This window comes from Saccostrea cucullata, unplaced genomic scaffold, assembly GCF_032062105.1.
Source record: "Saccostrea cucullata isolate Sc308-1 unplaced genomic scaffold, CSIRO_AGI_Scuc_v1 ctg5363, whole genome shotgun sequence".
NCBI classification, from domain to species: Eukaryota; Metazoa; Mollusca; class Bivalvia; order Ostreida; family Ostreidae; genus Saccostrea; species Saccostrea cuccullata.
The window spans coordinates 64108-73099 of record NW_026939765.1 but is presented as its reverse complement, the minus strand read 5'-3'; the positions used below and the strand labels follow the sequence as shown (position 1 = coordinate 73099).

The window sequence follows — 8992 nt, the reverse complement described above, 5'->3', positions numbered from 1 at the left end:
TGCTAAAACACAATTAAAAATTTTTTCGAACGTATGAAGGGACTGGTATCCAAGGAAATTCATTTCCTTAGCAACGGGTTCATAAATCCTCATGAAAATCAATGATTTTTAGACAATTTTCTATGAATATGTTTTCTGAACGTGATAAGATAAGGTATTTTGATTACTTTATTTGTTAAAAGATGGAATTACTTTATTTTCCAAAAATAGGAAAAACAAAATTTCTGTAGTGATATTGTTGCCATGACAACCGGAAGAGAACATGGCGTCAATGCTTATTAATTTTGAAAAAAAATTACATATGTTTATCACTATATACACAAAATCTACAACCACAGCTGGAAAAATGAATGATGTGATCTTGTTAGGGGTTATCTATATGTAATATCTATACAATAAAATTTGCAGGCAACTTTAGTAGAAAAAAGTTACAAATGGTTAAAATGTGTGACAATCTGGCATTTATAAGCTTTTTTGAAGGGACGGGGGTAATTTGAATACATGTACAGTGTCCATTATATTGGTCATATTTGTTCTGATCAAAGCATACTCGTAATTTTACTATTGTTGATAAATAAATGCATATTTAATTTCAAAAGGAATTTTACATTCCTCATAAACGAAACTTGGAAAGGGGGGGGGGGGGTAGGAATCACCTTGTTCACCAATCCATATGTAAAATTTTGCCTTGTCCATAACATTTCAATGAAGTTCCACTGAAAGTTCATACTTGATATTAAGATTGCTTGTGATCTAGAGATGTGTCAAAAACTTTACCCAAGGTCATTTGAACAAGTACAAGGTCATTGGTAGAAGAATAGTGAAATCTTTGCCCATTCTGTTTTAGCATGAAGATTTTGAATGAGTTCTTGCAAGTGTTAGATTGAACATTTTATTTTATCCTTTTTCGTGAATACCCTGTACAATTTATGGATCTTTTTTCTGGATCCCTGAGTCTCCGGTAACACTATCCACTCACTTCCAGCATCAATGGTCTGTACTGTAATAATGTATTCTCATAATCTAAAATAAGTGATAAAATTAAAATGTAATAATATTATACAGCTTTGCCGTCATATAGTATACTTAGAACCATTTCTAGTTGAGCTTGAGGAATGATGATGAATGCAAAGCGTGTTTATTGGAATCAATTAAATTCCAAGAAATCTCAATGGTTTATCATTTCATTTTAAAAAGTTAATTTTTTTACTAAATGTATTATTTACATGTTTTTCCTGTCCAATTCTATATCAGCTCATCCAATTCTGTTTCTGCTTCTTTCCGAGGTTGGCTTCAAAGTGCCGAATTTCATTCTAAAAACAGAAGTACTTAGTATACAACACAAAGTTGAGACCGCATTGATTTTAAATATTCTTTAAATTTAAAAACTTGCAATAAAGGTCAATTGGTTCTAGGTTTTGTCAAAACTCTAAATCTTCCCAATAGCCCCCCCCCTCCCCCCGAAAAAATGAAGAATAGATATTCATTTCATAAATTTACGTGTTTTAAATCTAATGATGCTTATTATTTGAACCTAGTAAAAAAAGTAGTTCAGTGGTACCGGAGAAAATGTTAGCTGAATATGAATTTTCTTTTATTAGTAAACACTGGATGACATCAGCTAAAAAAGTTTTTTTTAAATTAATTATTTTACTGTGGTATATATACAATTCAGTTACCACTAGTCCACAACAGTACATAATACACTTGTCTGTATCACAATACTTCCAAGGTAATCCCCTTTCCTAAACTAAAATATATCAAGTACAGAGTTAACCCCCTGCCCCTTTTTCTTTTTCTTTTTTTACGGACGCCATAACAAAGGTCATTCCATTTTACAAACATTTCATAATAGTGTTGGTTTTCATAAATTCATAATTTTTCATGTGAAAAGCATGCATTATCTAAAATGCTAACATATATAATCAATCAGAATAAAATTGAAATGTGCAAAAACACTTGCCAAGTGTTACATATTTTACTGCATGGATAATTTATGCTATACATTCTTCAGTAACTGTTGTAATGGCAAATTGTAAAAATTTCAATCACTCACCGTAATTAAGACTCATGAAAACGACAAAACGGAGGCTCAGACTGCTCCAAGTTTGTAATTTTCTGCTAGTCTTCTGTACATTGTTATTGAAAACAATGTAAGCAAACTACCGTTTATTCCTCCTATGTTGGAGAGCTATACCAAAGGGAGGTAATTTGAAGCAAAATTGACAGAAAATTATGGATTTAAATTAGTTGTCATATATAAATGCTTTAGTTGCCTGCAGATTTTTTTCTTGATTCTTCTAGAACAAATACTGTTTAATAAATATTTTATGTTGATAAGCTTTAATGTGGTTGTAGATTTCTTATAGAGTACTGCAAATTTGCTGTTTTTTAAATAAAAATAAACCTCAAAAAACTAGTTTTATTCATCAAAAGGTGAAGAGAATTTCAATAATCAACAGTTGTTAAAATAGAGTATATTCATATATGTAAAATAATAATTTAAAAAGCTTTTTTAAATGACTAGTAATAAAAAAGTATTTGTTTAACCATAAATTCAAGTGTCATGATAAAGTACAAAACACGCTATTTGAAAGGCGCGTGGTTTCCATAGCAACAATGCAAAAAATTATTTTTGGCTTGCCTTTTTCTATCATACCCTTTGTTCTGAAAATTTATATATGAGTTTTAACCAAATCTGTTTCTATGCCACTTTCCACATTTTTTAACTAAATGCTCGATGCTTGCTGATTTTGACTCTTAAAGAACCATATACGAGGGTTGTCCCGTAAAATCGTGGACAAAGCGTTTTTCTCGAAAAGTAATTAGCTGAAATTTTCAGTAAATGTATATTTATCATATTTAAGTGCATGATAATTTTTCTGATAAAATATAGGCAAAAATAAAGATTTTATTATGCTTGAATGTGCACGAGGTATTGTCCTACGGCGCACGGTAAAAAAAACCAAGGTTTTATTAAAGAATACACAAGTTTGAATTCAAAATTAAAGTTTTAAATACATAAGATTTGGATTAAAATTATCCTAATTCAATTCCACAATCAATTTTGTAGTCTTTGTAAAAATTTTAAGGCATTTGCTTAATTTTTGGCAGTTTCTCGAGCATTCGAAATGGGAAAGTGGTAAACACAACACACGAAAAATGGCGACGTTTTATGACGTTACGGCGCACCGGAGAACAGTTCAGTTTTATTTCGATGTTGTAATGACACCTTTAGAGACTTGAAATGACCATAGAAGAAAAAAGATTATAAAAATAACACCATATCTTAAGTATACAAATGAAAAAGGAGTTTTCTTAGCGAAGTTTTTTTTGATCGAGTCCCTGGGAAGTACAAAACATACGGACAGACTCCTAATGTAATAGCAAAAGACGCTGTCACAGTAGACCGCCGATATGAGATTTTCTATCAGTTGAATGATGGCGAGAATATTGTCCGTAACTTACTAATAAATCTTCAGAAGATCGCAATAGGATGCCAATTGGTTTTTCGACTGTTTATGGAGACTAAAGAATGTGTATCAATGAAATTCCTAAATTTAAGTCGGACTCATCCAACTTCATTTTCAGCAAAGATAAAACGTGACGCTGTTTTAAGGATGTACAACACACCTACCCCAAAAAATTCCTGCCGTTTAATTTTCGTTATTTTTGTATATTTAGTACATGACTATATCTACTGTATGTATGCACATTTTGGACAAAATCGTTCGAGTGGTTTTTGGACAGGAACTTCCAAAAGTTACCCCCCTTTAGTTGTTTACGAGGAGAGAAAATTTTTAATCAATGAACTACTTAAACCTTGATTTTCAAAAAAGCTAGGTTAGATATCAATGTCAAATTTCATTGGCTTATTCCTTTAACCATTCAACACAAAAACATAGTCATCTTTTTGATTAACATATCATCAAAATAATTTTTAAAGACCTTAAACTGAAAAACTATGAATTATCTAAGCCTTGAAAATTGCGTATTTTTCAAATTCAAAATTTTTTTGTGAAAAAACCTGTCGTTTAATTTTGGTAAAAAACTTTCTTTAGGTAGCTGGTAGTAAAAATAATCTTCATAATTTTTTGTATAATTTTTGTACGACCAGTTTTGATTTAATAGCGGAAAATTACCCCCTCCCCCTTTCTCAATAAATCACGTTCCCGCGCGTCTTTCAGACGGGGGTCGATCACTTTGTTATATGAATCTACAAATACACATTAAAAAAAATAAATTGGAATATTGCTTTTGCTTCAAAAATATATTAACTTACAAATTTAAAAGTTCTCATATGTAAAGCATATTTAAATGTAGATTTTTAGGCAATTTTTGAATACCCCTATCACCCCCACCCCTTCCTTTTTTGCGTCGCAGACCATTAGCGTTTGACGAAACGTCGTTTACAGTGCAAATATACTGGTATTTCGTCATTTGAATCCCGGAGGTATGCATTAGCTCTTAAATTCATGAATGCAGAATAAATATTGACTACTCTTTTTATGTATCAGGAAAAAAATCCTGAAGGATTTTAGTGTTTAGTCCATATATGTATGCGTTATGCATTCCATATCACATGAAACCTGGATACGAATTCAAGTTTTGTTGAACTTCAATATGTCGATTTTTAATTTTATATCTTTAATTTTATTCATTAAAAAATGGTGTATGTTCAAATCTCCTGAGATATAAATGGAATAATTGTAGTTTCTTTCATGTCATTATTTCAAACGAGACAGTATGTGGCCGTGGGGATACATCGACATTTGCATAGATGTACACCCCTCATGATATTGTACGCATTTCTTTCAATGTCGTCGCTTCTAAAGTTAGTATGAAAATTCCGTATTCGTCCACATTAACTTCAAAATATCAAACATTAAACTCTTCATCTATTTCAATTTATATCAAATCGCACTTTGATATTTTTTTTAAAATCTTATAGGCTACGTTTTGTTTTGATTCGAGGAAATGCGAACCGACATTGTTGACAGAAAGTCAAACGATTTGCTGCCATAGGATATTCATCAATGCAGATAATTTCAGTACAAGTGAACAATTCTTTTCAGTTCTATACTTACATTGTGTATATGAGGTCTATAGTATTCAATTCTCGGATTTATCAGGTCTTGCTGTAGATGTATCTGATTCTGTGGAAAACCGTGAATAAAGGGAGGAAAATAAACATCTCCTACATTTTCAGAGTTGTTCCTCTTTGATCAGTAAGGGTCTACAACGATTTTACATTGTAAAAAGTTTTTTTTTTTTGTTTATTTATTGTTGTTTTATTTAATTTAAGAAAAAAAAAATTATATCGTAAATGCACAAATTGTAATGAAGACCATTAATGTTACATGTATATTGCCAACTGTACATAATGAGTATTTCGGCAATGTAAAATAAAATTTTCAGAATAAAAAAAAATGCTGCGCTTTGATCAAAAATACAATTTATTGTATATGAAATGAAATTAAATAAACATTAAAGGATGGTATTTTATGTCTTGCTTTTTACGGAGTTTAATCGGGTTAATTAAAAAATACTTATTGATTGAATATGGTACGCGCAATCAAAGCCAAGCCCCATATCCCAATTTTCTTTCATGATTGATATACATCGGGATCGTTTTACTCGTCGTTTTGACGCTTTATTTTTGACGTTAAATTTGACGTCACGTCAAACGTTCAATTGAAATCGCAAGAGTTATCTCCCCCAGTGTGTTGTACGTCTTTAAACACTTTGACGTTATAATCCATGCGCCGTAAGGTGATACAATACATGGCATAAAATCTCATAATTTGCTTATTTATGCATATATTTATCTGAAATTTGCTGTGTATATTACTAAAATATGTACTAAATAATAGTAAAAATTTCAGAACGCAGTGATGTTTATTTTTCACACTAGACAACTTGTCCACGATTTTACGGGACAACCCTCGTACATGGTACAAGAGGTACATATATACATATTTACAATAATTATGGACGAGCAGAAATTACAGGAGGACAGACAGAGACAAAAAATTTTGTAATAAATATACACAATTGTCGTAAAAATGATGGATCTGTTCTTGTCATCAAGTTACAAAATTTTATTATATTTGGATGTACATAGTATTTCTGCGACAAAAAATCTTTTCGGGTACTATTTAAGGGGGCCGACTATAGTTTCCATTGCGCAATATTTCGCGCATCATAGTAAAATGAAGCGTTTTTACTGTTTTAATACAACTCTTTTCGCCTAATTATTAAAATTAAACAAAATTAAGGAATCATAGGCATAAAAAAATAATTACAATTTGATATAACTGATTTTTTTAACCGATTCTGCAATTGATAGGTAGGTTGACGTCGTTGCAGTGTGTTTTTGACGTTATGATAATCTGAAGCTCTTAAAGAAAGGGGTAATGAAAATATTATTAAAGAAAAAGTAATAAAAATACGCTTTTGAAATTTAAAACATAGAAATTTGAGAATATCTCCAATATTTTTATTATGTTTTCATGAGAATCCATTTGTGTACGTCATATTTTGTAATACTCTATAAAAGTAGTAAAATTTGCTAATTTTTTGCTTTTTGAGATGCCCCCTCTGGTAACAAGACGGTAGAATTTTGTGTTTCTTACATATATTGTATAATATAGTATTACTCATCAAATATTTTAGTTTGAACAAAATGCCTATTTTAGTATTTGTATAATTTGCTTTAAAGTGCTAAAAATTGGCATTTTCCTATATAATTCTATAGTAAATGTACCTGTATTTTGAGACGGTCCTTCAAAAATACCTGGACGGTAGATTTCCCCCAAACTTTGCATGTACACTGACGTCAGTGTAAGTTATATATGGTATAAAAATGAAAAGTTTCGCTTTTGTAGTTTTCACACAATAAAACTATAGTCGGCCCCCTTAATGCATTACATTCCAGTAAATAATGGAATTAGTCTCCTATCTGATTATTATTACATATATTGCACACTCTTTCATTTCTTTCAACATTATTCCATCTACCCATTTCTATTGGAAGACGATGGTTACTTGTTCTGAATTTTGAAAAGATATTTCTAAATTTTCTTGGTAAAATAGTTAAATATTTTTCACATTCAAACTTTGTTTTAAAAATTCTATATGTAATACCTTTACTGGAATTATTCATATCACTATACCATTTCTGTAAAAACTGGTCTTTGAGCTTTTGGTTTATTGTGGTTGCAATCCATTTAACACTATGAAAATTTTGATTAGTCCAAATATTACAGAGCCCCGTTGTATTAAGAATATTCTGTATGAAAGATATCCATGGATTACTAATCCCATTTTTAGTGTATTTATTATAAAGATGTAAATAAATAATTCTACAGATCTTATTCTCATTTCCATGTATCAATTTCCCCCAATAAGACATCATTCTTGTATAAATGCGCACATGCATCGGGTAACGTCCAGTTTCCCCGTATACCATAAAACTCGGTGTACTAGATTTTGTTTAAAATATATTTCAAAAATCTTAAATGTAGACGTTCGATAATATCAATATTTTCAAATCCCCATATTTCACATCCATATAACAAAACAGGAACAACAACTTTATCAAAAAGATCTAGCTGACAGTCCAGAGATAGATTATATAAACGAATTTTTCTTATAATGCCGTACATTGCCTTTTGTGCTTGGTTACATAAGTGTATAATGTTTTTTCATCGGCAAAATAATAATTAACTCGAGATTTGACTTGTTTATACATTTTCACACGATTTAAACTCAATTTACCATGTCTCTATCCATGAAATTAATGCTTACTAAAATATATGTGATGCTAATTAATATAAGGTGTTGGTAAAAAACAAAATGTCACTTTAATGAAAAACAACAACGCAAAACAGTAATCTAGCGTTAACATTTGGCCATATAACATAAACGCACACTGTATCATTTATTTTGTTGCTTTTGGATTTTTTTTAAATCGCGGCGAATTGATAACGAATTATAATAACTTTTATGACATGCACCTCAATACGAAAAAGACATTATTAACCCTTTGGACAAGGTCACATACATGGTTAACTTGTTTCCAGTGCATGGTGATCTTTCATTTAGATCATATAAGAAACCCAGGTTACTTTCTGTTATCTTCTTTCGCCCATCGCTGCCTGTACTATGTTAACAATTTCACTTCTCCTCTGGAACTGCTATGCCTATAAAACCAATGTTTGCACTAGGCATCAATGTGTGAAAGTAACATAATTCTGCAAATTTAATGTTCCCTATCCCCTTTGGGTCTGAGGGAAGAACTGCCATTGAAATCTAATAATGGAAACATCAATTTCTTTCTACTCCTGTGGATGAAGCAGACAAACTATTGGCACGGTTGCTATAAACATACAGTCCTCTTTTAAAATCGAGAAATTCATGATCCCTTGGTAAGGCGTTTTTAACTTTGTTGGTTGTATATAAAAATGCATTATATCTTTTATAAATCCCCTTCTCTGCTACTAGGAATCAAGCAAACAAAGTGCATGGTTTTGACAAGCAAGGGTGCTTCAAAAGTTGTGAAATGTATGGCCTCAACAACATGGTTTCTGGTGTTAAGACAGGTTTCCGTCAATTCTATAGTGATAAAATTGTATATTGATAATATATTTTTTAAAGTCTCATCTTAGCTCTTTGGTATTCAGTAAACAATCTAAGTGCATCGTTATGATAAGTAAAATGCCTCTTTTAAAATTAAGAAAAGTCATGACCCTATGTCTGGAGATCTGATGCATTGGCGTCAGCCGCAAATTGAAAAGGAGGGGAGGGGGCTAAGTGAAAAAAATTCAAACCTACAAAAAATTGACAAGCAAAAAAAGGGGAAAAGTACTCATTGTCCAAACACCAAAATCCTATTTCGTGAGCGGGGGGGGGGGGGGGGGGGGGGGGACTAGGATCGAACTAAAATCGAAGTCTGTACCAAATTTTTTCCACACCACAGCTTACCCTTTTT

At 31.2% G+C, this 8992-nt stretch overlaps 1 long non-coding RNA gene across 1 annotated transcript; it reads right to left on the bottom strand.

Annotated features, from left to right (window-relative positions):
• Positions 1-900: 900 nt before the first annotated feature.
• Positions 901-2147, bottom strand: LOC134253897 (uncharacterized). The gene is made up of 3 exons (XR_009989202.1): positions 2057-2147; positions 1227-1313; positions 901-1023 (listed from the first exon to the last, which is right to left on the bottom strand). It is a non-coding gene; the product is annotated as an uncharacterized LOC134253897 (long non-coding RNA).
• Between the last annotated feature and the right edge of the window lie 6845 nt (positions 2148-8992).